The sequence below is a fragment of the Nerophis ophidion genome, linkage group LG03 (genome assembly GCF_033978795.1).
Source record: "Nerophis ophidion isolate RoL-2023_Sa linkage group LG03, RoL_Noph_v1.0, whole genome shotgun sequence".
NCBI classification, from domain to species: domain Eukaryota; kingdom Metazoa; phylum Chordata; class Actinopteri; order Syngnathiformes; family Syngnathidae; genus Nerophis; species Nerophis ophidion.
This window is the reverse complement of record NC_084613.1, coordinates 13,216,415-13,243,280: the sequence shown is the minus strand read 5'-3', so window position 1 is coordinate 13,243,280 and position 26,866 is coordinate 13,216,415. Positions and strand designations below refer to the sequence as shown.

Sequence of the window (26,866 nt, the reverse complement as noted above, 5' to 3'; positions counted from 1 at the left end):
AATAAAACACTGGAAAAAAAAGTGTGACTGATTTGTATGACAATCCATGAAAACAACTTGCTGAAATGTTTAAGTTGCTGGTTCCAAATCCGGCACCGAGGAGAAAACATTAATAATGACGAGGGCGGTCACGGCAGTTGTTGCGGTTAAATTCGTACCCTGCATTACTTTTCTCCGTCCCTTCGATAGCTCAGTTGGTAGAGCGGAGGACTGTAGAAACAAAGTGCTGAAATCCTTAGGTCGCTGGTTCAAATCCGGCTCGAAGGACATTTTTTTACCAAGAATACAGATAAAGTAGTTTAGTTACGTTATGAAATTTATGTAAAAATGTTTGCTTAGCGGAGGACGACTGTAGAGGTGGATTGCTGAAATTTTCAGGTCGCTGGTTCCAAATCCGGCTAAGAGTAGAAAACATTAATAATTCCGCCATTAAATTTGTACCCTCCAATACGTTTCGTGTTTTCATTCTTCGATAGCTCAGTTGGTAGAGCGGAGGACTGTAGAGACAAAGCGCTGAAATCCTTAGGTAGCTGGTTCAAGTCCGGTTCGAAGTACGTTTTTAGAGAGCTTACATACATGGAGGACAGTGCACAGAAAGAGGCTCCAAAAAGTATAGACAAGACAAGACAAAGAGAGCAAGCAGGTAGAAGACTGGAGGGCAACAAAATGCAACTGCCCTCACCAAGAGCCAATACAGATAAAGTAGTTAAGTTACGGTACGAAATTGACGTAAAAATGTTTGCTTCACAGATTTCCTGACATTTTTAGGTCGCGGGTTCCAAATCCAAACATTAATGACGAGGGCGGTCACAGCAGTTGCCGCGGTTAAATCCGAACCCTCCAATACGTTCACCAACTTTCATCCCTTCGATAGCTCAGTTGGTAGAGCGGAGGACTGTAGAGACAAAGTGCTGAAATCCTTAGGTCGCTGGTTCAAATCCGGTTCGAAGGACATTTTTGGAGAGCTTACATACATGAAGGACAGTGCAGGGAAGGAGCAAGACAAAGAGAGCAAGCAGGGAGAAGACTGGAGGGGAACACAATGTGACCGCCCTCACCAAGAGCCAATACAGATAAATTAGTTAAGTTATGGTTTGAAATGTATGTAAAAATGTTTGCTTTGCAGAGGGCGACTGTAGAGGTGATTTCCTGAAATTTTTAGGTCGCTGGTTCCAAATCCGGCTGAGAGAAGAAAACATTCACAACGACAAGGTCGGTCGCGGCAGTTGGCGTGGTTATATTCAAACCCTGCAATACGTTCTGGAACTTTTATACTTTCGATAGCTCGGTTGTTAGAGCGGAGAGACAAAGGACAGAAATCCTTAGGTCGCCGGTTCAAATCCAGCTCGAAGGACATGTTTAGAGAGCTAACATGCTCCAGTCTAAGTGTATTGTACTGTTGCAACCACATGAGCTTGCGGTTCTCCTGCTTATCTGTCTTTATGTTTATTTCAAAGGTTTAGATCAGGGGTCGGCAATCCGCGGCTCTTTGGCAACTCTGATGCGGCTCAGCTGCGCAATCGCTGACCCCCCAGATTGTTGCGGGGAGATTCCGGAATTCAATGCCTCTCCCAGACATCACCCGTACCCATCAACGTACTCCAATTTTCAGTCGGACTACAATATTAAGGGCGTGCCATGATGATATTACTCTTAACGTCCTCTTGAACGTCATCACGCCCGCCATTCACGAAATGCTATTTGCGTGCCAACCGGATACATGCATTTTGCTGCTTCTATCGGCACATGTATGAGATTGCAAGACATACTGGGTGACACAGAGTACACTGACGGTTGTGATATAAACAACTTTAACACTCCTACTAATATGCGCCACATTGTGAACCCACACAAAAGAAGAATGGCAAACACATTTCGGGAGAAAATCCTCACAGTAACACAACATAAACGCAACACAACAAATACCCAGAATCCTTTGCATCCATGAAACTACCTGACTATATTATACACCCCGCAGGCGCCGACCCCCCCCTGCGTGGTTGAGGTGGGCGGGGTTTTGTGCTTGCAAAGGATTCTGGGTATTTGTTGTGTTGCGTTTATGTTGTATTACTGTGAGGATTTTCTCCCGAAATGTGTTTGTCATTCTTCTTATGTGTGGGTTCACAATGTGGCGCATATTAGTAGGATTGTTAAAGTTGTTTATATCGCAACCGCCAGTGTACTCTCTGTCACCCAGTATGCCTTCCAGTCGTGTGCGTGCATCTGCAGAAGACTCTCACAACATGTTGCTGGACTGGCAAGCAATTTGTACATGTTTTAGAAGGTGATCAAGGCAATGGCTTCGTAGCATTCCCTTATTCTTGTCATTTGGGTAACCACCAGCAGTTATTGGCGAGAATAGATGCGGCTCCCATTGTCTTCCTCATTTTATGAAACGGGTCGAAATGGCTCTTTGAGTGGTAAAGGTTGCCGATCCCTGGTTTAGATGAATACACAAGCCAGATATCAACCAGCCACCAGAGCAAACTATAGTCCAGTTGTGATCGATTGAATCCCCTAAGTCTAAAATGACAATAACCTGGATGAATGACAGTGTTGGTGCGAGGAATTTTCCAAATGGGACCCCATCAAGTCATAAAAATAGGGTTCCACGGTCAATTTTTGGGGTGCCACTTTTTTGTCAGCGTTTTGAAAACAAATGATAAATGTATGCATTATCCCGTTATATCTCACATTCTACTGAGATCGAAAGTTTGTGAGTCATACGGCCGAGTCATACGAAACACTATAAATATGGGACCCATTACCTCCCTACTTGGCACTCAGCATCAAGGGTTGGAATTGGGAGTTAAATCACCAAAAATGCTCACTGCTGTTCACTGCTCCCCTCACCTCCCAGGGGGTCAAATGCGGAGAATAATTTCCCCACACCTAGTGTGTGTGTGACAATCATTGGTACTTTAACTTTAGCTTCCCCCCCTTACAGAAATAGGCTTAGAAATCCGATAAAAGCTAGTTTTATCACTCCCACTTCGATTGTCGGCAGGAATGGTCAACAACATCGTGTTTACAAATGAACTAATGGCCTCTGGCAATGCATCCTGGGAAATGTAGTACAACTACGAGCCTTCTTTCCTTCAATCAAAGTGTGGGGGAAAATAACAACGTGTCTTTTGAATAACTTCGGGGCAATGCTCACAAACATTGGCAAAATAGGTCCAAAGACAAAAGTTCTTTCAATACACGAACAACCTTATTTTGATCGCCGTTTGCAAAGATTGGAAGATTGACTCAGCCTTTTATCAAAGGGCTGCATTGAAATTCTGTTGACATTTGGTACGGGGCTAATTCCTGTGGTCTGTTGGCTTCCACTGAAGGAAAAGTGTGAGTTTATAGTCTGTGGAGGGGAGAGTGCGATCAGCGCGCCTGCAGGAGCAAAAGTCACCGCCTCTGTCAATGGTGTTGAGGGCGGAGCACCATCAGCTCGGGGCCGGGCATGTGTTTGACGGCGAGACACAGCTGGCAGGTGATTAGATTTCACAGGTGCTACATGGTGATCTGATCATCTGTTGTCTTTAACAGTGAGCAATCAATCAATTTCAATTAATCAATCAATCAATCAAGCGGCGAGCGGAGGAATAGGTTTCGGGAGAGACTGGAGAGAAAAAAACATCTGCAAAGATTGTGCTTAGAAGTACATGTACAATAAAACTCTGTTAAAACGGCACGCCTGGCTCCTGTGACGTGGTATCTGTGGAACAGGTAGGGATCGACTTCCACATAGTCCTTCTCCGCGACGGAAGTTCTCTAAAAATGCCATTTGAGATGGATTGGAACCGGTGACCCAAGGAAATTCAGCACAGTACCTCTACAGGTTATCAAGAAAGCGCTACGGTGGTTATTTGAACAAGACTTCGGTTCTCTGGTCTCAGTCCTACCCAACAGATTGGACAAACGCTGCGACAGGCCTTGGCGGTGTGAGGTTTAGGGAGGGCCAACGACCATAGACTCCTTTTTTTTCCCCCCCTGGGGATGTGGGGGGACACCTTTTTTTGTAAGGGGCGCCGGAAGTTGTCAAACCTATCAGCAATCCTGTTCTGTCTCCCTGTAATGTTTGATCCTGTTCTGTCTCCCTGTCTGTTTGTCTGCTCTTGAATGGGATTGTGCTGAAAATGTTAATTTCCCCTCAGGAAATATTAAAGTATTTCTGATTCTGATCCAAAGTAAGCATTTTTAAATAAATTTCATACCGTAACTTAACTACTTTATCTTCATTCTGGCTCGGCTCTTGGTGATGGCGGTTACATTTTATGTTAGCTCTCTAAAAATCATCCTTCGAGCCGGACTTGAACCAGCAACCTAAGGATTTCAGCACTTTGTTTCTACAGTCCTCCGCTCTACCAACTCAGCTATCGAAGGGATGAGCAGGGAGAACATATCGCAGGTTTCAAATTTAACCGCGCCAACTGCCGTGACTGCACTTGAAATTATCAATGTTTTCTCCTTTGAGCCGGTTTTGGAACCAGCGACCTAAAAATTTCAGCAATTCACCTCTACAGTCTCCCTCTGCGAATCAAACATTTTTACATAAATTTCGTACCGTAACTAAACTACTTTATCTGTATTCTTGGTAAGAAAAAATGTCCTTCGAGCCGGATTTGAAACAGCTACCTAATATTTTCGGCACTTTTTTATCTACAGTCCTCCACTCTACCAACTGAGCTATCAAAGGGATGAAAAGCAATGAAAGTATTGCAGCGTATGAATTTAACCGCGGAAACTGCTTCAACCGTCCTCGTCGTTAGTAATGTTTTCTCCTCGGAGCCGGATGTGAACCAGCGACCTAAAAATGTCAGGAAATCACCTCTTCAAAGTAAACATTTTTACGTCAATTTTTTACCGTAACTTAGCTACTTTATCTACATCTTGGCTTGGCTCTTGGTGAGGGCGGTCGCATTTTGTTCCCCTCCAGTCTTCTCCCTGCTTGCTCTCTTTGTCTTGTCTTGTCTATACTTTTAAGGAGCCTCTTTCCCTGCATTTTCCTCCATGTATGTAAGCTCTCCAAAAATGTCCTTCGAGCAGGATTTGAACCAGCGACCTAAGGATTTCAGCACTTTGTCTCTACAGTCCTCCACTCTACCAACTGAGATATCAAAGGAATGAAAGTTTATGAACGTATTGCAAGGTTCGAATTTAACCGTGCCTGCCGTGACCGCCCTCGTCATTGTAAATGTTTTCTTCTCTGAGCCGGATTTGGAACCAGCGACCTAAGAATTTCAGCAAATCACCTCTACAGTCGCCCTCTGCAAAGCTACAATTTTTACATACATTTCAAAACCTAACTTAACTACTTTATCTGTAATGGCCCTTGGTGAGGGCGGTCTCATTTTTTCCCCTCCAGTCTTCTCCCTGCTTGTTCTTTGTCTTGTCTTGTCTGTACTTTTTGGAGCCTCTTTCCCTGCACTGTCCTCCATGTATGTAAGCTCTCTAAAAATGTCCTCCGAGCCGGATTTGAACCAGCGACTTAAGGATTTCAGCAATTCACCTCTACAGTCTCCCTCTGCGAAGCAAACATTTTGAAATAAATTTCATACCGTTACTTAACTACCTTATCTACATTCTGGCCTGGCTCTTGGTGAGGGTGGTCACATTTTATGTAAGCTCTCTAAAAATGTCCTTCGAGCCGGAATTGAAACAGCGACCTAAGGATTTCAGCACTCCGTCTCTACAGTCCTCCGCTCTACCAACTGAGCTATCGAAGGGATGAAAGTCCAGGAACGTATTGCAGGGTTCGAATTTGACCACGCCAACCACTGCGACCGCCCTCGTCATTATTAATGTTTTCTCCTCTGAGCCGGTTTTGGAACCAGCGACCTAAAAATTTCAGCAAATCACCTCTACGGTGTACCTCTGCGAAGCAAACATTTTTACATAAATTTCATAAATTAACCTAACTACTTAATCTGTATTCTTGGCAGAAAAATGTCCTTCGAGCCGGATTTGAACCAGCGACCTAAGGATTCCAGCACTTTGTCTCTACAGTCCTCCGCTCTACTAACTGAGCTATCAAAGGGATGAAAGATAGGGAATGTATTGGGTGGTTCGAATTGAACCACGCCAACTGCTGCCACCGCCCTCGACATTATTAATGTTTTCTCTGATTCCGGATTTGGAACCAGCGACCTGAAAATTTCAGCAATTCACCTCCACAGTCTGACTCTGTGAAGGAAACATTTTACATAAATTCCATACCGTGAATTAACTACTTTATCTGTATTCTTGGCTCTTGGTGAAAAAATGTTCTTCGAGCTGGATTTGAACCAGCAACCTAAGAATTTCAGCACTTTGTCCCTACAGTCCTCCGCTCTACCAACTGAGCTATCAAAAGGATGAAAATCTAGGAACGTTTTGCAGGTTACGAATTTAACTGCGGCAACTGCTGCAACCGTCCTCGTCATTATTAATGTTTTCTTCTCGGAGCCGGATTTGGAACCAGCGACCTAAAAATTTCAGCAAATCTCTTCTACAATCTCCCTTTGCGAAGAATACATTTTTACATACATTTCATAATGTAACTCAACTACTTTATCTGTATTCTTGGCGGAAAAAAGTCCTTCGAGCCGGACTTGAACCAGCGACCTAAGGATTTCAGCACTTTGTTTCTACAGTCCTCCACTCTACCAACTGAGCTATCGAAGGGACAAATTATTTCAAAAGTATTGCTGGGCTCGGAGTGAACCGTGGCAACTGCTGTGACCGCCCTCGTCATTATTAATGTGTTCTCTGATTCCGGATTTGGAACCAGCAACCTAAGGATTTCAGTAATTCACCTCCACAGTCCTATGTCCAAAACATTTGCTGGTGTTGCTAGTTTTGTATATGAAGGTTGTCATTCATCCAGGTTTTTGTCGTCTTAGGGCATTCAATAGACTGCAGTTGGTTGATATCTGGCTTGTATATTCATCTAAACCTTTTCAACAAATAAGCAGGAAGACCTCGAGCTCATGTGATTGCAACCTTGCAATAGTCATACACTGAAACTGGAGCATGTTAGCTCTCTAAAAATGTCCTTTGAGCTGGATTTGAACAAGCGACCTAAGGATTTCAACACTTCGTCACTACAGTCCTCCGCTCTACCAACTGAGCTATCGAAGGGATGAAATTTCAGGAACGTTTTGCAGGGTTCGAATTTAACCACGCCAACTGCCGCGTCATTATTAATGTTTTCTCCTCTGCGATGGATTTGGAACCAGCGACCTAAAAATTTCAGCAAATCTGCTGTACAGTCTCCATCTGTGAAGCGAGCATTTTTACATAAATTTCATACCGTAACTTAACTACTTTATCTGTGTTCTTGGTGGAAAAATGTCCTTCGAGCCAGATTCGAACCGGCGACCTAAGGATTTCAGCACTTTGTCTCTACAGTCCGCCGCTCTACCAACTGAGCTATCGAAGGGATGGAAGTTAATGAACGTATTATATTGCAGGGTTCCAATTTAACCGCGGAAAACTGCCGCGGCCGCCTTCGTCATTATTGTTTTCTCCTCGGAGCCGGATTTGGAACCAGCGACCTAAAAATTTCCGGAAATCACCTCTATAGTCTTCCTCTGGGAAGCAAACATTTTTACATCAATTGCATACCGTAACTTAACTACTTTATCTGTTTTCTGGCTTGGCTCTTGGTGAGGGCGGTCGCATTTTTTCCCCTCCAGTCTTCTACCTGCTTGTTCTTTGTCTTGTCTTGTCTGTACTTTTTGGAGCCTCTTTCTCTGTGCTGTCCTCCATGTATGTAAGCTCTCTAAAAATGTCCTCCGAGCCGGATTTGAACCAGCGACCTAAGGATTTCAGCACTTTGTCACTACAGTCCTCCGCTCTACCAACTGAGTTATCGAAGGGATGATAGTTGGAGAACGAACGTATTGCAGGGTTGGGATTTAACCGCGGCAACCGCCGCGAACGCCCTCGTCATTATTAATATTTTTCTCCTCGGCGCCGGATTTGGAACCAGCGACCTAATAATTTCAGCATTTCACTTCTACAGTCTCCCTCTGCGAAGTAAACATTTTTAAACAAATTTCATACCGTAACCTAACTACTTTATCTTCATTTTGGCTTGGCTCTTGGTGAGGGCAGTCACATTTTATGTTAGCTCTCTAAAAATCATCCTTCGAACCGGATTTGAACCAGCGACCTAAGGATTTCAACTCTTCGTCACTACAGTCCTCCGCTCTACCAACTGAGCTATCGAAGGGACAAGAAAGTTCGAACGTATTGCAGGGTTTGAATTTAACTGCGCCACCTGCAGCGACCGCCATCTTTATTATTAATGTTTTCTCCTCTGAGTGTGATTTGGAACCAGCGACCTAAACATTTCAGCAGTCTGCCTCTGCGAAGCCAACATTTTTACATAAATTCCATAATGTAATTTAACTACTTTATCTGTATTCTTGGCTCTTGGTGAAAAAATGTCCTTCGAGCCAGATTTGAACCAGCGACCTAAGGATTTCAGCACTTTGTCACTACAGTCCTCCGCTCTACCAACTGAGCTATCAAAGGGATGAAACTTCTGGAACGTATTGCAGTGTTCGAATTTAACCACGCCAACTGCCGTGTCATTATTAATGTTTCCGCCTGCTGGCCGGATTTGGAACCAGCGACCTAAACATTTTCAGAATAAACCTCTACAGTCTCCCTTTCGGAAGCAAACATTTTACATCAATTTCATAAATGTCTTTCGAGCCAGATTTGAATCGACGACCTAAGGATTTCAGTACTTTGTCTCTACAGTCCTCCGATCTACCAACTGAGCTATCAAAGGGATGAAAGCTCTGGAACGTATTGCAGGGTTCAAATTCAACCACGCCAACTGCTGCGATCGCCCTCGACATTATTAATGTTTTCTCCTCTGAGCCGGATTTGGAACCAGCGACCTGAAATTTTTAGCAATTCACATCTACAGTCTACCTCGGCTAAGCAAACATATTTACATAAATTCCATACCGTAACTTAACTACTTTATCTGTATTCTTGGCTCTCTGTGGAAAAATGTCCTTCGAGCCGGATTTGAACCAGCGACCTAAGGATTTCAGCCTTTTGTCTCTACAGTCCTCCACCCTACCAACTGAGCTATCAAAGGGACAAACGGTAATGAAAGTATTGCAGGGCACAAATTGAACCGCGGCAACAGTCCGGCTCTATGAAGCAAACACTTTTACATAAATTTCATACCGTAACTTAACTACTTTATCTTCATTCTTGCTTGGCTCTTGGTGGTGGCGGTCACATTTTATGTTAGCTTTCTAAAAATCATACTTAAAGTCAGATTTGAACAGCAACCTAAGGATTTCAGCACTTAGTCGACTTAGTCCTCCGCTCTACAAACTGAGCTATCGTAGAGATGAGAGTCAATGAACGTATGGCAGGGTTTCAATGTAACCGCTACAACTGCCGTGACCGCCCTCGTCATTATTAATGTGAACCAGCAACATAAACATTTCAGGAAATCACCTCTAGTCTGCCTCTGCGAAGCAAATATTTTTATGTCAATTTAATACCGCAACTTAAGTACTTTATCTGTATAGGCTCTTGGTTACTTAACTACCTTATCTTCATTCTGGCCTGGCTCTTGGTGAGGGCAATCACATTTTATGCAAGCTCTCTAAAAATGTCCTTCGAGCCGGATTTGAACCAGCGACCTAAGGATTTCAGCACTTTGTCTCTACAGTGCTCCGCTCTACCAACTGAGTTATCGAAGGGATGAAAGTTCAGAAACGTATTGCAGTGTTCGAATGTAACCACGCCAACTGCCGTGATCGCCCTCATCATTATTAATGTTTTCTCCTCTGAGATGGATTTGGAACCAGCGACCTAAAAATTTCAGATAATCTCCTCTACAGTCTCCCTCTGTGAAGCGAGCATTTTTACATAAATTTCATACTGTAACTTAACTACTTTATCTGTCTTCTTGGCTCTTGGTGGAAAAATGTCCTTCGAGTCGGATTCTAACCAGCGACCTAAGGATTTCAGCACTTTGTCTCTACAGTCCTCCGCTCTACCAACTGAGCTATCGAAGGGATGAAAGTTGCTGAACGTATTGCAGGGTTGGAATTTAACCGCGGCAACTGCCGTGACCGCCCTCGTCATTATTGTTTTCTCCTCGGAGCCGGATTTGGAACCAGCAACCTGAAAATTTCAGCAGTTCACCTCTACAGTCTCCCTCCGCTAAGCATACATTTTTACATAAATTCCATACAGTAACTTAACTACTTTATCTCTATTCTGTCTTGGTGAAAAAATGTCCTTCGAAACAGCGACCTAAGGATTTCAACACTTTGTCTCTACAGTCCTCCGCTCTACCAACTGAGCTATCGAAGGGAATGAACGTATTGCAGCGTTGGAATTGAACCGCGGCAACTGCTGGGACCGCCCTCGTCATTATCAATGTTTTCTCTTCAAAGCCGGATGTGAACCAGCGTCCTAAAAATTTCACCTCTACAATCTGCCTCTGTGAAGCAAACATGTTTACGTCAATTTCAAACCGTAACTTAACTACTTTATCTTCATTCTGTATTGGCTCTTGGTGAGGGCGGTCGCATTTTGTTCCCCTCCAGTCTTCTCCCTGCTTGCTCTGTTTGTCTTGTCTTGTCTATACTTTTTGGAGCCTCTTTCTCTGTGCTGTCCTCCATGTTTGTAAGCTCTCCAAAAATGTCCTTCGAGTCGGATTTGAACCAGCGACCTAAAGATTTCAGCACTTTGTCTCTACAGTCCTCCGCTTTACCTACTGAGCTATCGAAGGGATAAAAAGTAATGAACGTATTGCAGGGTTCGAATTTAACCACGCCAACTGCTGTGACCGCCCACGTCATTATTAAGGTTTTCTACTCTGAGTTGGATTTGGAACCAGCGACCTAAACATTTCAGCAAATCACCTCTATAGTCTTCCTCTGGGAAGCAAACATTTTTACATAAATTCCATACCGTAACTAAACTACTTGATTTGTATTCTTGGTGAAAAAATGTCCTTCGAGCCGGATTTGAACCAGCGACCTAAGGATTTCAGCACTTTGTCTCTACAGTCCTCCGCTCTACCAACTGAGCTATCGAAGGGGTGAAAGTTCTGGAACGTATTGTATTGCAGGGTTGGAATTTAACCGCACCACCTGCTGCAACCGCCCTCGTCATTATTAATATTTTCTCCTCTGAGCCGGTTTTGGAACCAGCGACCTAAAAATTTCAGCAAATCACCTCTACAGTCTCCCTCCGCTAAGCAAACATTTTTACCTAAATTTCATACCGTAACTTAACTACTTTATCTGTATTCTGTCTTGGCGAAAAAATGTCCTTCGAGCCGGATTTGAACCAGCGACCTAAGGATTTCAGCACTTTGTTTCTACAGTCCTCCGCTCTACCAACTGAGCTATCAAAGGGATGAAAGGAAATGAACGTATTGCAGTGTTGGAATTGAACCGCGGCAACTGCTGGGACCGCCCTCGTCATTATTAATATTTTCTCTTCAAAGCCGGATGTGAACCAGCGTCCTAAAAATTTCACCTCTACAATCTGCCTCTGTGAAGCAAACATGTTTACGTCAATTTCAAACCGTAACTTAACTACTTTATTATAATTCTGTATTGGCTCTTGGTGAGGGCGGTCACATTTTTTCCCCTCCAGTCTTCTCCCTGCTTAATGTTTGAAGCCTCTTTCCCTGCACTGTCCTCCATGTATGTAAGCTCTCTAAAAACATACTTCGAGCCGGATTTGAACCAGCAACCTAAGGATTTCAGCACTTTGTCTCTACAGTCCTCCGCTCTACCAACTGAGCTTTCAAAGGGATGAATATTAGAATTTGGATATAACCACGCTAACTGCAGCGACTGCACTGGTCATTATTAATGTTTTCTCCTCGGAGCCTGATTTGGAACCAGTGACCTGAAAATTTCAGGAAATCACCTCTTCAGTCTTCCTCTGGGAAGCAAACATTTTTACATCAATTTCATACCGTAACTTAACTACTTTATCTGTTTTCTCTATTGGCTCTTGGTGAGGGCGATCGCATCTCCAAAAATGTCCTTCGAGCCGGATTTGAACCAGCGACCTAAGGATTTCAGCGTTTAGCCTCTACAGTCCTCCGCTCTACCAACTGAGCTATCGAAGGGATAAAAAGTAATGAACGTATTGCAGTGTTCGAATTTAACCACGCCAACTGCCACGACCGCCCTCGTCATTATTAATGTTTTCTCCTCGGAGCCAGATTTGGAACCAGCGACCTAAATATTTCAGCAATTCAGCTCTTCAGTCTGCTTCTGTGAAGAAAACATTTTTACATAAATTTCATACCGTAACTTAACTACTTTATCTGTATTCTTGGTGAAATAATATCCTTCGGGCTGGATTTGAACCAGCGACTTAAGGATTTCAGCACTTGGTCTCTACAGTCCTCCGCTCTACCAACTGAGCTATCGAAGGGATGAAAGTCACGGAACGTATTTGATGTTTCGATGTGAACCACGCTAACTGCTGCAACCGCCCTCGTCATTATTAATGTGTTCTCCGATTCCTGATTTGGAACCAGCGACCTAAGGATTTCAGCAATTCACCTCCACAGTCATATGTCCAAAAAATGTGCTGGTGTTGCCAGTTTCGTGTATGAAGGTTGTCATTCATCCAGGTCTTTGTCATCTTAGGGCATTCAATAGACTGCAGTCCAGACACATAAGCAGGAGGACCTCAAGCTCATGTGGTTGCAACCTTGCAATAGTCATACACTAAAACTAGAGCATGTTAGCTCTCTAAAAAAGTCCTTCAAGCCAGATTTGAACCAGCGACCTAAGGATTTCCGCACTTTGTGTCTACAGTCCTCCGCTCTACCAACTGAGCTACCAAAGAGATGAAAGTTCAGGAACGTATTGCAGTGTTCGAATTTAACCACGCCAACTGCCGTGTCATTATTAATTTTTCCGCCTGCTGGCCGGATTTGGAACCAGCGACCTAAAAATTTTCGGAATAAACCTCTACAGTCTCCCTTTCGGAAGCAAACATTTTACATCAATTTCATAAACGTCTTTCGAGCCAGATTTGAACCGACGACCTAAGGATTTCAGTACTTTGTTACGATAGTCCTCCGCTCTACCAACTGAGCTATTGAAGGGATGAAAGCTTGTGGACGTATTGCAGGGTTCGAATTTAACCACGCCAACTGCTGTGACCGCCCTTGTCATTATTAATGTTTTCTCCTCTGAGTTGGATTTGGAACCAGCGACCTAAACATTTCAGCAAATCACCTCTACAGTCTGCCTCTGTAAAAGCAAGCATTTTTACCTAAATTTCATACCGTAACTTAACTACTTTATCGGTATCCTTGGCGGAAAACTGTCCGTCGAGCCGGATTTGAACCAGCGACCTAAGGATTTCAGCACTTTGTCTCTACAGTCCTCCGCTCTACCAACTGAGCTATCGGAGGGACGAATTGTTTTAAAAGTATTGCTGGGCTCGGAGTGAACCGTGGCAACTGCTGTGACCGCCCTCGTCATTATTAATGTGTTCTCTGATTCTGGATTTGGAACCAGCGACCTAAGGATTTCAACAATTCACCTCCACAGTCCTATGTCCAAAACATTTGCTGGTGTTGCTAGTTTTGTATATAAAGGTTGTCATTCATCCAGGTTTTTGTCGTCTTAGGTCCTTCAATAGACTGCAGTCCAGTTGCGGTCTGCTGGTTGATATCTGGCTTGTATATTCATCTAAACCTTTTCAACAAATATGAAGACAAATAAGCAGGAGGACCTCGAGCTCTACCAACTGAGATATCGAAGGGATTAAAGTTCAGGAACATATTGCAGGGTTCGAATTTAACCACGCCAACTGCCGTGACCGCCCTCGTCATTATTAATGTTTTCTCCTCTGAGATGGATTTGGAACCAGCAACCTAAACATTTCAGCAAATCTCCTCTATAGTCTCCCTTTGCGAAGCAAACATTTTTTACATAAATTTCATAACGTAACTAAACTACATGATCTGTATTCTACGTGAAAAAAAGTCCTTCGAGACGGATTTGAACCAGCGACCTAAGGATCTCAGCACTTTGTCTCTACAGTCCTCCGATCTACCAACTGAGCTATCGAAGGGATGCAAGTTAGGTTTTGGATGTAACCGTGCCCACTGCCGCGACCGCCCACGTCATTATTAATGTTTTCTCTTCTGAGCAGGATTCGGAACCAGCGACCTAAACATTTCAGGAAATCACCTCTACAGTCTGCCTCTGTGAAGCAAACATTTTTACATGAATTTCATACCGTAACTTAACTACTTTATCTGTTTTCTCGATTGGCTCTTGGTGAGGGCGGTCGCATCTCCAAAAATGTCCTTCGAGCGGGATTTGAAACGGCGACCTAAGGATTTCAGCACTTTGTCACTAGAGTCTTCCGCTCTACTAACAGAGCTATCAAAGGGATGAAAGTCACAGAACGTTTTGGATGGTTCGATTTGAACAAAGCCAAATCCTGCGACCGCCTTCGTCATTGTTAACGTTATCTCTGATTCCGGATTTGGAACCAGCGACCTAAGGATTTCAGCAATTCACCTCCACAGTCCTATATCCAAAACACTTGCTGGTGTTGCTAGTTTTGTATATGAAGGTTGTCATTCATCCAGGTTTTTGTCGTCTTAGGGCATTCAATAGACTGCAGTCCAGTTGCGGTCTGCTGGTTGATATCTGGCTTGTATATTCATCTAAACCTTTTCAACAAATATGAAGACAAATAAGCAGGAGGACCTCGAGCTCATGTGGTTGCAACCTTGCAATAGCCATACACTGAAACTGGAGAATGTTAGCTCTCTAAAAAGGTCCTTCGAGCCGGATTTGAACCAGCGACCTAAGGATTTCAGCACTTTGTCTCTACAGTCCTCCGCTCTACCAACTGAGCTATTGAAGGGATGAAAAGTTGCGAACGTATTGCAGGGTTGGAATTCAACCACGCCAACTGCCGCGACCGCCCTCGTCATTATTAATGTTTCCTCCTTTAGGACGGATTTGGAACCAGTGACCTAAAATTACAGGAAATCATCTCGACAGTCCTCCTTTGGGTAGCAAACGTTTTACATCAATTTCACAAATGCTCTTCGAGCCAGATTTAAAACAAGGACCCAAGGATGTCAGTACTTTGTCTCTACAGTCTTCCGTTCTACCAACTGAGCTATCGAAGGGATGAGCATGATAAACGTATTGCAGGGTTTGAATTTAGTCAACTGCCGCGACCGCACTTGACTTTATTAATGTTTTCTCCTCTGAGTTGGTTTTGGAACCGGCGACCTAAAAATTTCAGCAAATCTCCTCTACAGTCTCCCTTTGCGAAGCAAACATTTTTTACATAAATTACATACCGTAACTAAACTACTTGATCTGTATTCTTGGTGAAAAAATGTCCTTCGAGCCGGATTTGAACCAGCGACCTAAGGATTTTAGCACTATGTCTCTACAGTCCTCCGATCTACCAAATGAGCTATCGAAGGGACGAAAGTTGTTGAACGTATTGCAGGGTTGGAATGTAACCGCGGCAACTGCCGTGACCGCCCTCGTCATTATTGTTTTCTCCTCCGAGCCGGATTTGGAACCAGCGAGCTGAAAATTTCAGGAGTTTACCTCTACAGTCTCCCTGCGCTAAGCAAACATTTTTACATAAATTCCATACTGTAACTTAACTACTTTATCTGTATTCTGTCTTGGCGGAAAAATATCCTTCGAGCCGGATTTGAACCAGCGACCTAAGGATTTCAGTACTTTGTCTCTACAGTCCTCTGCTCTACCAACTGAGCTATCGAAGGGATGAAAGTTGTTGAACGTATTGCAGGGCTGGAATTTAACCGCGGCAACTGCCGTGACCGCCCTCGTCATTATTGTCTTCTCTTCGGACCTGGATTTGGAACCAGCGACCTGAACATTTCAGCAGTTCACCTCTACAGTCTCCCTCTGCGAAGCAAACATGTTTACGTCAATTTCAAACCGTAACTTAACTACTTTATCTTCATTCTGGCTTGTCTCTTGGTGAGGACGGTCACAGTTTTTCCCCTCCAGTCTTCTCTCTGCTTAATGTTTGAAGCCTCTTTCCCTGCACTGTCCTCCATGTATGTAAGCTCTCTAAAAACATACTTCGAGTCGGATTTGAACCAGCGACCTAAGGATTTCAGTACTTTGTCTCTACAGTCCTCCGCTCTACCAACTGAGCTATCGAAAGGGATGAATGTTAGAATTTGGATTTAACCACGCTAACTGCAGCGACTGCACTCGTCATTATTAATGTTTTCTCCTCGGAGCCTGATTTGGAACCAGCGACCTGAAAATTTCAGGAAATCACCTCTATAGTCTTCCTCTGGCAAGCAAACATTTTTACATCAATTTCATACCGTAACTTAACTACTTTATCTGTTTTCTCTATTGGCTCTTGGTGAGGGCGGTCGCATCTCCAAAAATGTCCTTCGAGCCGGATTTGATCCAGCGACCTAACGATTTCAGCTCTTTGTCACTACAGTCCTCCGCTCTACCAACTGAGCTATCGAAGGGAGGCGATTTTTGTAACCTATTGCAGGGTTTGAATTTGACCGCGGCAATTGCCACGACCGCCCTCGTCATTATTAATGTTTTCTCCTCGGAGCCAGATTTGGAACCAGCGACCTAAATATTTCAGCTCTTCAATCTGCCTCTGTGAAGCAAACATTTTTACATCAATTTCATACCGTAACTTAACTACTTTATCTGTTTTCTCTATTGGCTCTTGGTGAGGGCAGTGGCATCTCCAAAAATGCCCTTCAAGCCAGATTTGAAACAGCAACCTAAGGATTTCAGCACTTAGTCTCTACAGTCCTCCACTCTACTAACTGAGCTAACAAAGGGATGCAAGTAACAGAACGTATTAAAGGGTTCGATTTGAACCACAACAACTGCTGTGACCGCCCTCGTCATTATCAATGTGTTCTCTGATTCCGGATTTGGAACCAGCGACCTAAGGATTTCAGCAATTCACCTCCACAGTCCTATGTCCAAAACATTTGCTGGTGTTGCTAGTTTTGTATATGAAGGTTGTCATTCATCCGGGTTTTTGTCATCTTAGGGCATTCAATAGACTGCAGTCCAGTTGCGGTCTGCTGGTTGATATCTGGCTTGTATATTCATCTAAACCTTTTCAACAAATATGAAGACAAATAAGCAGGAAGACCTCGAGCTCATGTGGTTGCAACCTTGCAATAGAAATACACTGAAACTGAAGAATGATAGCTCTCTAAAAATGTCCTTCGAGCCGGATTTGAACCAGCGACCTAAGGATTTCAGCGCTTTGTCACTACAGCCCTCCGCTCTACCAACTGAGCTACCGAAGGGATGAAAGTTTAGAAACGTATTGCAGGGTTCGTATGTAACCACGCCAACTGCCGTGATCGCCCTCGTCATTATTAATGTTTTCTCCTCTGAGATGGATTTGGAACCAGCGACCTAAACATTTCAGCAAATCTCCTCTACAGTCTCCCTTTGCGAAGCAAACATTTTAAAATAAATTCCATACCGTAACTTAACTACTTTATCTGTATTCTTGGCTCTTGGTGAAAAAATGTCCTTTGAGCCGGTTTTGAACCAGCGACCTAAGGATTTCCGCACTTCGTCACTAGAGTCCTCCGCTCCACCAACTGAGCTATCGAAGGGATGAAAGTTCTGGAACGTATTGCAGTGTTCGAATTTAAACGCGGAAACTGCCATGACCGCCCTCGTCATTATTAATGTTTTCGCCTGCTGGCCGGATTTGGAACCAGCGACCTAAAAATTTTCGGAATAAACCTCTACAGTCTCCCTTTCGGAAGCAAACATTTTACATACATTTCATAAAAGTCTTTCGAGCCAGATTTGAATCAACGACCTAAGGATTTCAGTACTTTGTCACTATAGTCCTCCGCTCTACCAACTGAGCTATTGAAGGGATGAAAGCTTGTGGACGTATTGCAGGGTTGGAATTTAACCACACCAACTGCTGTGACCGCCCACGTCATTATTAATGTTTTCTACTCTGAGTTGGATTTGGAACCAGCGACCTAAACATTTCAGCAATTCACCTCTATAGTCAGCCTTTGCGAAACAAGCATTTTTACATAAATTTCATAATGTAACTTAATCACTTTATCTGTATTCTTGGCTCTTGATGGAAAAATGTCCTTCGAGCCAGATTTGAACCAGCGACCTAAGGATTTCAGCACTTATGTCTCTACAGTCCTCCGCTTTACCAACTGAGCTATCGAAGGGATGGAAGCTAATGAATGTATTGCAGGGTACGAATTGAACCGCGGCAACTGCTGGGACCGCCCTCGTCATTATTAATGTTTTCTCTTCAAGGCCGGATGTGAACCAGCGTCCTAAAAATTTCAGGAAATCACCTCTACAATCTGCCTCTGTGAAGCAAACATGTTTACGTCAATTTCAAACCGTAACTTAACTACTTTATCTTCATTCTGGCTTGGCTCTTGGTGAGGGCGGTCACAGTTTTTCCCCTCCAGTCTTCCCCCTGCTTGCTCTGTTTGTCTTGTCTTGTCTATACTTTTTGGAGCCTCTTTCCCTGCACTGTCCTCCATGTATGTAAGCTCTCTAAAAACATACTTCGAGTCGGATTTGAACCAGCGACCTAAGGATTTCAGTACTTTGTCTCTACAGTCCTCCGCTCTACCAACTGAGCTATCGAAAGGGATGAATGTTAGAATTTGGATTTAACCACGCTAACTGCAGCGACTGCACTCGTCATTATTAATGTTTTCTCCTCGGAGCCTGATTTGGAACCAGCGACTTAAAAATTTCAGGAAATCACCTCTTCAGTCTTCCTCTGTGAAGCAAACATTTTTACAAAAATTTCAAACCGTAACTTAACTACTTTATCTGTGTTCTTGGTGAAAATATGTCCTTCAAGCCGGATTTGAAACAGCGACCTAAGGATTTCAGCAAATCTCCCCTACAGTCTCCCTCTGCGAAGCAAACATTTTTTACATACATTTCATAACGTAACTATACAACATGATTTGTATTCTACGTGAAAAAATTTCCTTCGAGCCGGAGTTGAACCAGCGACCTAAGGATTTCAGCACTTTGTCCCTACAGTCCTCCGCTCTACCAACTGAGCTATCGAAGGGATGAATGTTGTGGTACGTATTATTGCAGGGTTGGAATTTAACCGCGGCAACTGCTGTGACCGCCCTCGTCATTATTGTTTTCTCCTCGGAGCCGGATTTGGAACCAGCAACCTGAAAATTTCAGCAGTTCACCTCTACAGTCTCCCTCCGCTAAGCAAACTTTTTTACATAAATTCCATACCGTAACTTAACTACTTTATCTTTATTCTGTCTTGGCGAAAAAATGTCCTTCGAGCCGGATTTGAACCAGCGACCTAAGGATTTCAGCACTTTGTCTCTACAGTCCTCCGCTCTACCAACTGAGCTATCGAAGGGATGGAAGGTAATGAACGTATTGCAGGGTACGAATTGAACCGCGGCAACTGCTGGAAAAATGTCCTTCGAGCCGGATGTGAACCAGCATCCTAACAATTTCAGCAACTCACCTCTACAATCTGCCTCTGTGAAGCAAACATGTTTACGTCAATTTCAAACCGTAACTTAACTACTTTATCTTCATTCTGTATTGGCTCTTGGTGAGGGCGGTCACATTTGTTCCCCTCCAGTCTTCTCCCTGCTTGCTCTTTGTCTTGTCTTGTCTATACTTTTAAGGAGCCTCTTTGAACCAGCAACCTAAACATTTCAGGAACCCACCTCTACAGTCTCCCTCTGCGAAGTATACATTTTCAAATAAATTACATACCATTACTTACCTACTTTATCTGTATTCTTGGTGAACAAATGTCCTTCGAGCCGCGTTTGAACCAACGACCTAAGGATTTTAGCACTTTGTCGCCAAAGTCCTCTGCTCAACCAACTGAGCTATCGAAGGGATGAAAGTTGCTGAACGTATTGCAGGGTTGGAATTTAACCACGCCAACTGCCGTGACCGCCCTCGTCATTATTGTTTTCTCCTCGGAGCCGGATTTGGAACCAGCGACCTGAAAATTTCAGCAGTTCACCTCTACAGTCTCCCTCCGCTAAGCATACATTTTTACATAAATTCAATACAGTAACTTAACTACTTTATCTCTATTCTGTCTTGGTGAAAAAATGTCCTTCGAAACAGCGACCTAAGGATTTCAACACTTTGTCTCTACAGTCCTCCGCTCTACCAACTGAGCTATCGAAGGGAATGAACGTATTGCAGGGTTGGAATTGAACCGCGGCAACTGCTGGGACCGCCCTCGTCATTATCAATGTTTTCTCTTCAAAGCCGGATGTGAACCAGCGTCCTAAAAATTTCACCTCTACAATCTGCCTCTGTGAAGCAAACATGTTTACGTCAATTTCAAACCGTAACTTAACTACTTTATTATCATTCTGTATTGGCTCTTGTTCCCCTCCAGTCTTCTACCTGCTTGTTCTTTGTCTTGTCTTGTCTATACTTTTTGGAGCCTCTTTCTCTGTGCTGTCTTCCATGTTTGTAAGCTCTCCAAAAATGTCCTTCGAGTCGGATTTGAACCAGCGACCTAAAGATTTCAGCACTTTGTCTCTACAGTCCTCCGCTTTACCTACTGAGCTATCGAAGGGATAAAAAGTAATGAACATATTGCTGGGTTCGAATTTAACCACGCCAACTGCTGTGACCGCCCTCGTCATTATTAATGTTTTCTACTCTGAGTTGGATTTGGAACCAGCGACCTAAACATTTCAGCAAATCACCTCTACAGTCTTCCTCTGGGAAGCAAACATTTTTACATAAATTCCATACCGTAACTAAACTACTTGATTTGTATTCTTGGTGAAAAAATGTCCTTCGAGCCGGATTTGAACCAGCGACCTAAGGATTTCAGCACCTTGTCTCTACAGTCCTCCGCTCTACCAACTGAGCTATCGAAGGGATGAAAGTTCTGGTACGTATTGTACTGCAGGGTTCCAATTTAACCGCACCAACTGCCGCGACCGCCCTCGTCATTATTAATATTTTCTCCTCTGAGCCGGTTTTGGAACCAGCGACCTAAAAATTTCAGCAAATCACCTCTATAGTCTGCCTCTGCGAAGCAAGCATTTTTACATAAATTTCATAGTTTGGGGCGGTATAGCTCGGTTGGTAGAACAGCCGTGCCGGCAACTTGAGGGTTGCAGGTTCGATTCCCGCTTCCGCCATCCTAGTCACTGCCGTTGTGTCCTTGGGCAAGACACTTTACCCACCCGCTCCCAGTGCCACCCACACTGGTTTAAATGTAACTTAGATATTGGGTTTCACTATGTAAAAGCGCTTTGAGTCACTAGAGAAAAGTGCTATATAAATATAATTCACTAATGTAACTTAATCACTTCATCTGTATTCTTGGCTGTTGGTGGAAAAATGTCCTTCGAGCCGGACTTGAACTAGCAACCTAAGGATTTCAGCACTTTGTCTCTACAGTCCTCCGCTCTACCAACTCAGCTATCGAAGGGATAAGCGTAGTGAACATATCGCACGTTTCAAATTTAACCGCGCCAACTGCCGTGACTGCACTTGAAATTATTAATGTTTTCTCCTCTGAGCCGGTTTTGGAACCAGCGACCTAAACATTTCAGCAATTCACCTCTACAGTCTCCCTCCGCTAAGCAAACATTTTTTCATAAATTCCATACCGTAACTTAACTACTTTATCTGTATTCTGTCTTGACGAAAAAATGTCCTTCGAGCCGGATTTGAACCAGCGACCTAAGGATTTCAACACTTTGTCTCTACAGTCCTCCGCTCTACCAACTGAGCTATCGAACGGACGAGAAGTAATGAATGCATTGCAGGGTACGACTTTAAACGCGGCAACTGCTGTGACCGCCCTCATCATTATTAATGTTTTCTCCTCAGAGCTGAATTTGGAACCAGCGACCTAAAAATTTCAGGATATCACCTCTACAGTCTGCCTCTGTGAAGCAAACATTTTTAAGCACATTTCATACCGTTACTTAACTAACTTATCTTCATTCTGGCTTGGCTCTTGGTGAGAGCAGTCACATTTTATGTAAGCTCTCTAACAAAAATCCTTCGAGCCGGATTTGAACCAGCGACCTAAGGATTTCAGCTCTTTGCCTCTACAGTCCTCCGCTCTACCAACTCAGCTATCGAAGGGATAAGCGTAGTGTCTCCCTCCGCTAAGGAAACATTTTTTCATAAATTCCATACAGTAACTTAACTACTTTATCTGTATTCTGTCTTGACGAAAAAATGTCCTTCGAGCCGGATTTGAACCAGCGACCTAAGGATTTCAGCACTTTGTCTCTACAGTCCTCCGCTCTACCAACTGAGCTATCGAAGGGATGAAAGATCAGGAACGTATTGCAGTGTTCGAATTTAACCACGCCAACTGCCGTGTCATTATTTATGTTTTCGCCTGTAGGCCGGATTTGGAACCAGCGACCTAAAAATTTTCGGAATAAACCTCTACAGTCTTCCTTTCGGAAGCAAATATTTTACATCAATTTCATAAATGTCTTTCGAGCCAGGTTTGAATCGACGACCTAAGGATTTCAGTACTTTGTTACGATAGTCATCCGATCTACCAACTGAGATATTGAAGGGATGAAAGCTTGTGGACGTATTGCAGGGTTCGAATTTAACCACGCCAACTGCTGTGACCGTCATTATTAATGTTTTCTACTCTGAGTTGGATTTGGAACCAGCGACCTAAAAATTTCAGCAAATCACCTCTACAGTCAGCCTCTGCGAAGCAAGCATTTTAAGCTAAATTTCATACCGTAACTTAACTACTTTATCTGTATTCTTGGTGGAAAACTGTCCTTCGAGCCGGATTTGAACCAGCGACCTAAGGATTTCAGCACTTTGTGTCTACAGTCCTCCACTCTACCAACTGAGCTATCGGAGGGGCGAGCTGTTTCGAACGTATTGCTGGGCTCGGAGTGAACCGTGGAAACTGCTTTGACCGCCCTCGTCATTATTAATGTGTTCTCTGATTCCGGATTTGGAACCAGCGACCTAAGGATTTCAGCAATTCACCTCCACAGTCCTACGTCCAAAACATTTGCTGGTGTTGCTAGTTTTGTATATGAAGGTTGTCATTCATCCAGGTTTTTGTCATCTTAGGGCATTCAATAGACTGCAGTCCAGTTGCGGTCTGCTGGTTGATATCTGGCTTGTATATTCATCTAAACCTTTTCAACAAATATGAAGACAAATAAGCAGGAGGACCTCGAGCTCATGTGGTTGCAACCTTGCAATAGTCATACACTGAAACTGGAGCATGTTAGCTCTCTAAAAATGTCCTTCGAGCCGGATTCGAACCAGCGACTTAAGGATTTCAGCACTTTGTCACTACAGTCCTCCGCTCTACCAACTGAGCTATCGAAGGGATGAAAATTCAGAAACGTATTGCAGGGTTCGAATGTAACCACGCAACTGCCGTGACCGCCCTCGTCATTATTAATGTTTTCTCCTCTGAGATGGATTTGGAACCAGCGACCTAAACATTTCAGCAAATCTCCTCTACAGTCTCAATCTGTGAAGCAAGCATTTTTACATAAATTTCATACCGTATCTTAATTACTTTATCTGTGTTCTTGGCTCTTGTTGGAAAAATGTCCTTCGAGCCGCATTTGAACCAGCGACCTAAGGATTTCAGCACTTTGTCTCTACAGTCCTCCGCTCTACCAACTGAGCTATCGAAGGGATGAAAGTTCTGGAACGTATTGTATTGCAGGGTTTCAATTTAACCGCGCCAACTGCCGCGACCGCCTTCGTCATTATTGTTTTCTCCTCGGAGCCGGATTTGGAACCGGCGACCTAGAAATTTCCGGAAATCACCTCTACAGTATTCCTCTGGGAAGCAAACATTTTTACATCAATTTCAAACCGTAACTTAACTACTTCATCTGTATTCTGTATTGGCTCTTGGTGAGGGCGGTCACATTTGTTCCCCTCCAGTCTTCTCCCTGCTTGTTCTTTGTCTTGTCTTGTCTATACTTTTTGAAGCCTCTTTCTCTGTGCTGTCCTCTATGTATGTAAGCTCTCTAAAAATGCCCTCTGAGCCGGATTTGAACCAGCGACCTAAGGGTTTCAGCACTTTGTCCCTACGGTCCTCCGCTCTACCAACTGAGCTATCGAAGGGATGAAAGTTTAGGAACATATTGCAGGGTTCGAATTTAACCACGCCAACTGCTGTGACCGCCCTCGTCATTATTAATGTTTTCCCCTCTGAGCCGGTTTTGGAACCAGCGACCTGAAAATTTCAGCAATTCACCTGTACAGTCTCCCTTTGCGAAGCAAACATTTTTTACATAAATTTCATAACGTATCTAAACTACATGATTTGTATTCTACGTGAAAAAATGTCCTTCGAGTCAGATTTGAACCAGCGACCTAAGGATTTCAGCACTTTAATTCTACAGTCCTCCGCTCTACCAACTGAGCTATCGAAGGGATTAATGTTGTGGAACGTATTATTGCAGGTTTGTAATTTACCCGCGTCAACTGCTGTGACCGCCCTCGTCATTATTGTTTTCTCCTCGGAGCCGGATTTGGAACCAGCGACTTGAAAATTTCAGCAGTTCACCTCTGTAGTCTCCCTCCGCTAAGCAAACACTTTTACATAAATTCCATACCGTAACTTAACTACTTTATCTGTATTCTTGGCTCTTGGTGAAAAAATGTACATCGAGGCGGATTCGAACCAGCGACCTAAGGATTTCCGCACTTTGTCTCTACAGTCCTCCGCTCTACCAACTGAGCTATCGAAGGAATGAAAGTTCAGGAACGTATTGCAGTGTTCGAATTTAACCGCGGCAACTGCCACGACCGCCCTTGTCATTATTAATGTTTTCGCCTGCTGGCCGGATTTGGAACCAGCGACCTAAAAATTTTTGGAATAAACCTCTACAGTCTTCCTTTCAGAAGCAAACATTTTACATCAATTTCATAAATGTCTTTCGAGCCAGAATTGAATCGACGACCTAAGGATTTCAGTACTTTGTTACGATAGTCCTCCGCTGAACACACTGAGCTATCGAAGGGATGAAAGCTTGTGGACATATTGCAGGGTTCGAATTTAACCGCACCAACTGCCACGACCGCCCTCGTCATTATTAATGTTTTCTACTCTGAGTTGGATTTGGAAACCAGCGACCTAATAATTTCAGCAAATCACCTCTATAGTCTTCCTCTGGGAAGCAAACATTTTTACATCAATTTCATACCGTAACTTAACTACTTTATCTGTTTTCTCTGTTGGCTCTTGGTGAGGGCGGTCGCATCTCCAAAAATGTCCTTCGAGCCGGATTTGAACCAGCGACCTAAGGATTTCAGCTCTTTGTCTCTACAGTCCTCCGCTCTACCAACTGAGCTATCGAAGGGATGATAATCAGGGTTTGAATGTAACCGCGCCAACTGCCGCGACCGCCCTAGTCATTATTAATGTTTTGGAACCAGCGACCTAAAAATTTCAGCAACTCACCTCTACAGTCTTCCTCTGGGAAGCAAACATTTTTACATCAATTTCAAACCGTAACTTAACTACCTTATCTGTTTTCTCTATTGGCTCTTGGTGAGGGCGGTCGCATTTTTTCCCCTCCAGTCTTCTCCCTGCTTGTTCTTTGTCTTGTCTTGTCTATACTTTTTGGAGCCTCTTTCTCTGCGCTGTCCTCCATGTATGTTAGCTCTCTAAAAATGTCCTCCGAGCCGGATTTGAACCAGCGACCTAAGGATTTCAGCACTTTGTCCCTACAGTCCTCCGCTCTACCAACTGAGCTAACGAAGGGATGAAAGTTCAGGAACATATTGCAGGGTTTGAATGTAACCACGCCAACTGCCGTGACCGCCCTCGTCATTATTAATGTTTTCTCCTCTGCGATGGATTTGGAAGCAGCGACCTAAACATTTCAGCAAATCTCCTCTACTGTCTACCTCTGTGAAGCGAGCATTTTTACATAAATTTCATACCGTAACTTAACTACTTTATCTGTGTTCTTGGCGGAAAAATATCCTTCGAGCCGGATTTGAACCAGCGACCTAAGGATTTCAGCTCTTTGTCTCTACAGTCCTCCACTCTACCAACTGAGCTATCGAAGGGATGAAAGTCCTGGAACGTATTATATTGCAGGGTTCCAATTTAACCGCGGAAACTGCCGTGACCGCCTTCGTCATTATTGTTTTCTCCTTGTAAGCTCTCTAAAAATGTCCTCCGAGCCGGATTTGAACCAGCGACCTAAGGATTTCAGCACTTTGTCCCTACGGTCCTCCGCTCTACCAAATGAGCTATCGAAGGGATGAAAGTTTAGGAACATATTGCAGGGTTCGAATTTAACCACGCCAACTGCTGTGACCGCCCTCGTCATTATTAATGTTTTCCCCTCTGAGCACTTTTGGAACCAGCGACCTAAACATTTCAGGAAACCACCTCTACAGTCTGCCTCTGTGAAGCAAACATTTTAACATAAATTTCATACCATAACTTAACTACTTTATCTTCATTCTGGCTTGGCTCCTGGTGAGGGCGGTCACATTTTTTCCCCTCCAGTCTTCTCCCTGCTTGCTCTGTTTGTCTTGTCTTGTCTATACTTTTTGGAGCCTCTTTCCCTGCACTGTCCTCCATGTATGTAAGCTCTCTAAAAATGTACTTCGAGCCGGATTTGAACCAGCGACCTAAGGATTTCAGCACTTTATCACTACAGTCCTCCGCTCAACCAACTGAGCTATCGAAGGAATGAAAGAAAGAGCTTGAATGTAACCGCTCCAACTGCCGCGACCGCCCTCGTCATTATTAATGTTTTCTCCTCGGAGCCGGATTTGGAACCAGCGACCTGAACATTTCAGGAAATCACCTCTAT

General features: G+C 43.7%; 33 non-coding genes across 33 annotated transcripts; 2 read left to right on the top strand and 31 right to left on the bottom strand.

Moving 5' to 3' along the window:
* The first annotated feature begins 179 nt into the window (after positions 1-179).
* Positions 180-267, top strand: trnay-gua (transfer RNA tyrosine (anticodon GUA)). Its single transcript is given in 2 exon segments — positions 180-216; positions 232-267. It is a non-coding gene; the product is annotated as a tRNA-Tyr (tRNA).
* A 597-nt stretch (positions 268-864) lies between these two features.
* Positions 865-952, top strand: trnay-gua (transfer RNA tyrosine (anticodon GUA)). The gene is given in 2 exon segments: positions 865-901; positions 917-952. It is a non-coding gene; the product is annotated as a tRNA-Tyr (tRNA).
* A 4,683-nt stretch (positions 953-5,635) lies between these two features.
* On the bottom strand, positions 5,636-5,723 carry trnay-gua (transfer RNA tyrosine (anticodon GUA)). The gene is given in 2 exon segments: positions 5,636-5,671; positions 5,687-5,723. It is a non-coding gene; the product is annotated as a tRNA-Tyr (tRNA).
* Positions 5,724-5,946: 223 nt separating this feature from the next.
* trnay-gua (transfer RNA tyrosine (anticodon GUA)) lies at positions 5,947-6,034 on the bottom strand. The gene is given in 2 exon segments: positions 5,947-5,982; positions 5,998-6,034. It is a non-coding gene; the product is annotated as a tRNA-Tyr (tRNA).
* Positions 6,035-6,572: 538 nt separating this feature from the next.
* On the bottom strand, positions 6,573-6,660 carry trnay-gua (transfer RNA tyrosine (anticodon GUA)). Its single transcript is given in 2 exon segments — positions 6,573-6,608; positions 6,624-6,660. It is a non-coding gene; the product is annotated as a tRNA-Tyr (tRNA).
* A 669-nt stretch (positions 6,661-7,329) lies between these two features.
* Positions 7,330-7,417, bottom strand: trnay-gua (transfer RNA tyrosine (anticodon GUA)). Its single transcript is given in 2 exon segments — positions 7,330-7,365; positions 7,381-7,417. It is a non-coding gene; the product is annotated as a tRNA-Tyr (tRNA).
* A 351-nt stretch (positions 7,418-7,768) lies between these two features.
* On the bottom strand, positions 7,769-7,856 carry trnay-gua (transfer RNA tyrosine (anticodon GUA)). Its single transcript is given in 2 exon segments — positions 7,769-7,804; positions 7,820-7,856. It is a non-coding gene; the product is annotated as a tRNA-Tyr (tRNA).
* A 268-nt stretch (positions 7,857-8,124) lies between these two features.
* On the bottom strand, positions 8,125-8,212 carry trnay-gua (transfer RNA tyrosine (anticodon GUA)). The gene is given in 2 exon segments: positions 8,125-8,160; positions 8,176-8,212. It is a non-coding gene; the product is annotated as a tRNA-Tyr (tRNA).
* Positions 8,213-8,429: 217 nt separating this feature from the next.
* trnay-gua (transfer RNA tyrosine (anticodon GUA)) lies at positions 8,430-8,517 on the bottom strand. The gene is given in 2 exon segments: positions 8,430-8,465; positions 8,481-8,517. It is a non-coding gene; the product is annotated as a tRNA-Tyr (tRNA).
* Positions 8,518-9,009: 492 nt separating this feature from the next.
* trnay-gua (transfer RNA tyrosine (anticodon GUA)) lies at positions 9,010-9,097 on the bottom strand. The gene is given in 2 exon segments: positions 9,010-9,045; positions 9,061-9,097. It is a non-coding gene; the product is annotated as a tRNA-Tyr (tRNA).
* Positions 9,098-10,979: 1,882 nt separating this feature from the next.
* Positions 10,980-11,067, bottom strand: trnay-gua (transfer RNA tyrosine (anticodon GUA)). Its single transcript is given in 2 exon segments — positions 10,980-11,015; positions 11,031-11,067. It is a non-coding gene; the product is annotated as a tRNA-Tyr (tRNA).
* Positions 11,068-11,299: 232 nt separating this feature from the next.
* On the bottom strand, positions 11,300-11,387 carry trnay-gua (transfer RNA tyrosine (anticodon GUA)). The gene is given in 2 exon segments: positions 11,300-11,335; positions 11,351-11,387. It is a non-coding gene; the product is annotated as a tRNA-Tyr (tRNA).
* A 640-nt stretch (positions 11,388-12,027) lies between these two features.
* Positions 12,028-12,115, bottom strand: trnay-gua (transfer RNA tyrosine (anticodon GUA)). Its single transcript is given in 2 exon segments — positions 12,028-12,063; positions 12,079-12,115. It is a non-coding gene; the product is annotated as a tRNA-Tyr (tRNA).
* A 223-nt stretch (positions 12,116-12,338) lies between these two features.
* trnay-gua (transfer RNA tyrosine (anticodon GUA)) lies at positions 12,339-12,426 on the bottom strand. Its single transcript is given in 2 exon segments — positions 12,339-12,374; positions 12,390-12,426. It is a non-coding gene; the product is annotated as a tRNA-Tyr (tRNA).
* Positions 12,427-14,804: 2,378 nt separating this feature from the next.
* trnay-gua (transfer RNA tyrosine (anticodon GUA)) lies at positions 14,805-14,892 on the bottom strand. The gene is given in 2 exon segments: positions 14,805-14,840; positions 14,856-14,892. It is a non-coding gene; the product is annotated as a tRNA-Tyr (tRNA).
* Positions 14,893-15,693: 801 nt separating this feature from the next.
* Positions 15,694-15,781, bottom strand: trnay-gua (transfer RNA tyrosine (anticodon GUA)). The gene is given in 2 exon segments: positions 15,694-15,729; positions 15,745-15,781. It is a non-coding gene; the product is annotated as a tRNA-Tyr (tRNA).
* Positions 15,782-16,428: 647 nt separating this feature from the next.
* Positions 16,429-16,516, bottom strand: trnay-gua (transfer RNA tyrosine (anticodon GUA)). The gene is given in 2 exon segments: positions 16,429-16,464; positions 16,480-16,516. It is a non-coding gene; the product is annotated as a tRNA-Tyr (tRNA).
* A 725-nt stretch (positions 16,517-17,241) lies between these two features.
* trnay-gua (transfer RNA tyrosine (anticodon GUA)) lies at positions 17,242-17,329 on the bottom strand. The gene is given in 2 exon segments: positions 17,242-17,277; positions 17,293-17,329. It is a non-coding gene; the product is annotated as a tRNA-Tyr (tRNA).
* Positions 17,330-18,149: 820 nt separating this feature from the next.
* On the bottom strand, positions 18,150-18,238 carry trnay-gua (transfer RNA tyrosine (anticodon GUA)). Its single transcript is given in 2 exon segments — positions 18,150-18,185; positions 18,202-18,238. It is a non-coding gene; the product is annotated as a tRNA-Tyr (tRNA).
* A 787-nt stretch (positions 18,239-19,025) lies between these two features.
* Positions 19,026-19,113, bottom strand: trnay-gua (transfer RNA tyrosine (anticodon GUA)). Its single transcript is given in 2 exon segments — positions 19,026-19,061; positions 19,077-19,113. It is a non-coding gene; the product is annotated as a tRNA-Tyr (tRNA).
* A 227-nt stretch (positions 19,114-19,340) lies between these two features.
* trnay-gua (transfer RNA tyrosine (anticodon GUA)) lies at positions 19,341-19,428 on the bottom strand. Its single transcript is given in 2 exon segments — positions 19,341-19,376; positions 19,392-19,428. It is a non-coding gene; the product is annotated as a tRNA-Tyr (tRNA).
* A 409-nt stretch (positions 19,429-19,837) lies between these two features.
* On the bottom strand, positions 19,838-19,925 carry trnaq-uug (transfer RNA glutamine (anticodon UUG)). The gene is given in 2 exon segments: positions 19,838-19,873; positions 19,889-19,925. It is a non-coding gene; the product is annotated as a tRNA-Gln (tRNA).
* Positions 19,926-20,848: 923 nt separating this feature from the next.
* trnay-gua (transfer RNA tyrosine (anticodon GUA)) lies at positions 20,849-20,936 on the bottom strand. Its single transcript is given in 2 exon segments — positions 20,849-20,884; positions 20,900-20,936. It is a non-coding gene; the product is annotated as a tRNA-Tyr (tRNA).
* Positions 20,937-21,721: 785 nt separating this feature from the next.
* trnay-gua (transfer RNA tyrosine (anticodon GUA)) lies at positions 21,722-21,809 on the bottom strand. Its single transcript is given in 2 exon segments — positions 21,722-21,757; positions 21,773-21,809. It is a non-coding gene; the product is annotated as a tRNA-Tyr (tRNA).
* A 263-nt stretch (positions 21,810-22,072) lies between these two features.
* On the bottom strand, positions 22,073-22,160 carry trnay-gua (transfer RNA tyrosine (anticodon GUA)). The gene is given in 2 exon segments: positions 22,073-22,108; positions 22,124-22,160. It is a non-coding gene; the product is annotated as a tRNA-Tyr (tRNA).
* Positions 22,161-22,259: 99 nt separating this feature from the next.
* On the bottom strand, positions 22,260-22,347 carry trnay-gua (transfer RNA tyrosine (anticodon GUA)). Its single transcript is given in 2 exon segments — positions 22,260-22,295; positions 22,311-22,347. It is a non-coding gene; the product is annotated as a tRNA-Tyr (tRNA).
* A 479-nt stretch (positions 22,348-22,826) lies between these two features.
* On the bottom strand, positions 22,827-22,914 carry trnay-gua (transfer RNA tyrosine (anticodon GUA)). Its single transcript is given in 2 exon segments — positions 22,827-22,862; positions 22,878-22,914. It is a non-coding gene; the product is annotated as a tRNA-Tyr (tRNA).
* A 395-nt stretch (positions 22,915-23,309) lies between these two features.
* On the bottom strand, positions 23,310-23,397 carry trnay-gua (transfer RNA tyrosine (anticodon GUA)). Its single transcript is given in 2 exon segments — positions 23,310-23,345; positions 23,361-23,397. It is a non-coding gene; the product is annotated as a tRNA-Tyr (tRNA).
* Positions 23,398-23,626: 229 nt separating this feature from the next.
* Positions 23,627-23,714, bottom strand: trnay-gua (transfer RNA tyrosine (anticodon GUA)). Its single transcript is given in 2 exon segments — positions 23,627-23,662; positions 23,678-23,714. It is a non-coding gene; the product is annotated as a tRNA-Tyr (tRNA).
* Positions 23,715-25,305: 1,591 nt separating this feature from the next.
* Positions 25,306-25,393, bottom strand: trnay-gua (transfer RNA tyrosine (anticodon GUA)). Its single transcript is given in 2 exon segments — positions 25,306-25,341; positions 25,357-25,393. It is a non-coding gene; the product is annotated as a tRNA-Tyr (tRNA).
* A 316-nt stretch (positions 25,394-25,709) lies between these two features.
* trnay-gua (transfer RNA tyrosine (anticodon GUA)) lies at positions 25,710-25,797 on the bottom strand. The gene is given in 2 exon segments: positions 25,710-25,745; positions 25,761-25,797. It is a non-coding gene; the product is annotated as a tRNA-Tyr (tRNA).
* Positions 25,798-26,020: 223 nt separating this feature from the next.
* On the bottom strand, positions 26,021-26,108 carry trnay-gua (transfer RNA tyrosine (anticodon GUA)). Its single transcript is given in 2 exon segments — positions 26,021-26,056; positions 26,072-26,108. It is a non-coding gene; the product is annotated as a tRNA-Tyr (tRNA).
* A 545-nt stretch (positions 26,109-26,653) lies between these two features.
* trnay-gua (transfer RNA tyrosine (anticodon GUA)) lies at positions 26,654-26,741 on the bottom strand. Its single transcript is given in 2 exon segments — positions 26,654-26,689; positions 26,705-26,741. It is a non-coding gene; the product is annotated as a tRNA-Tyr (tRNA).
* Positions 26,742-26,866: the final 125 nt, after the last annotated feature.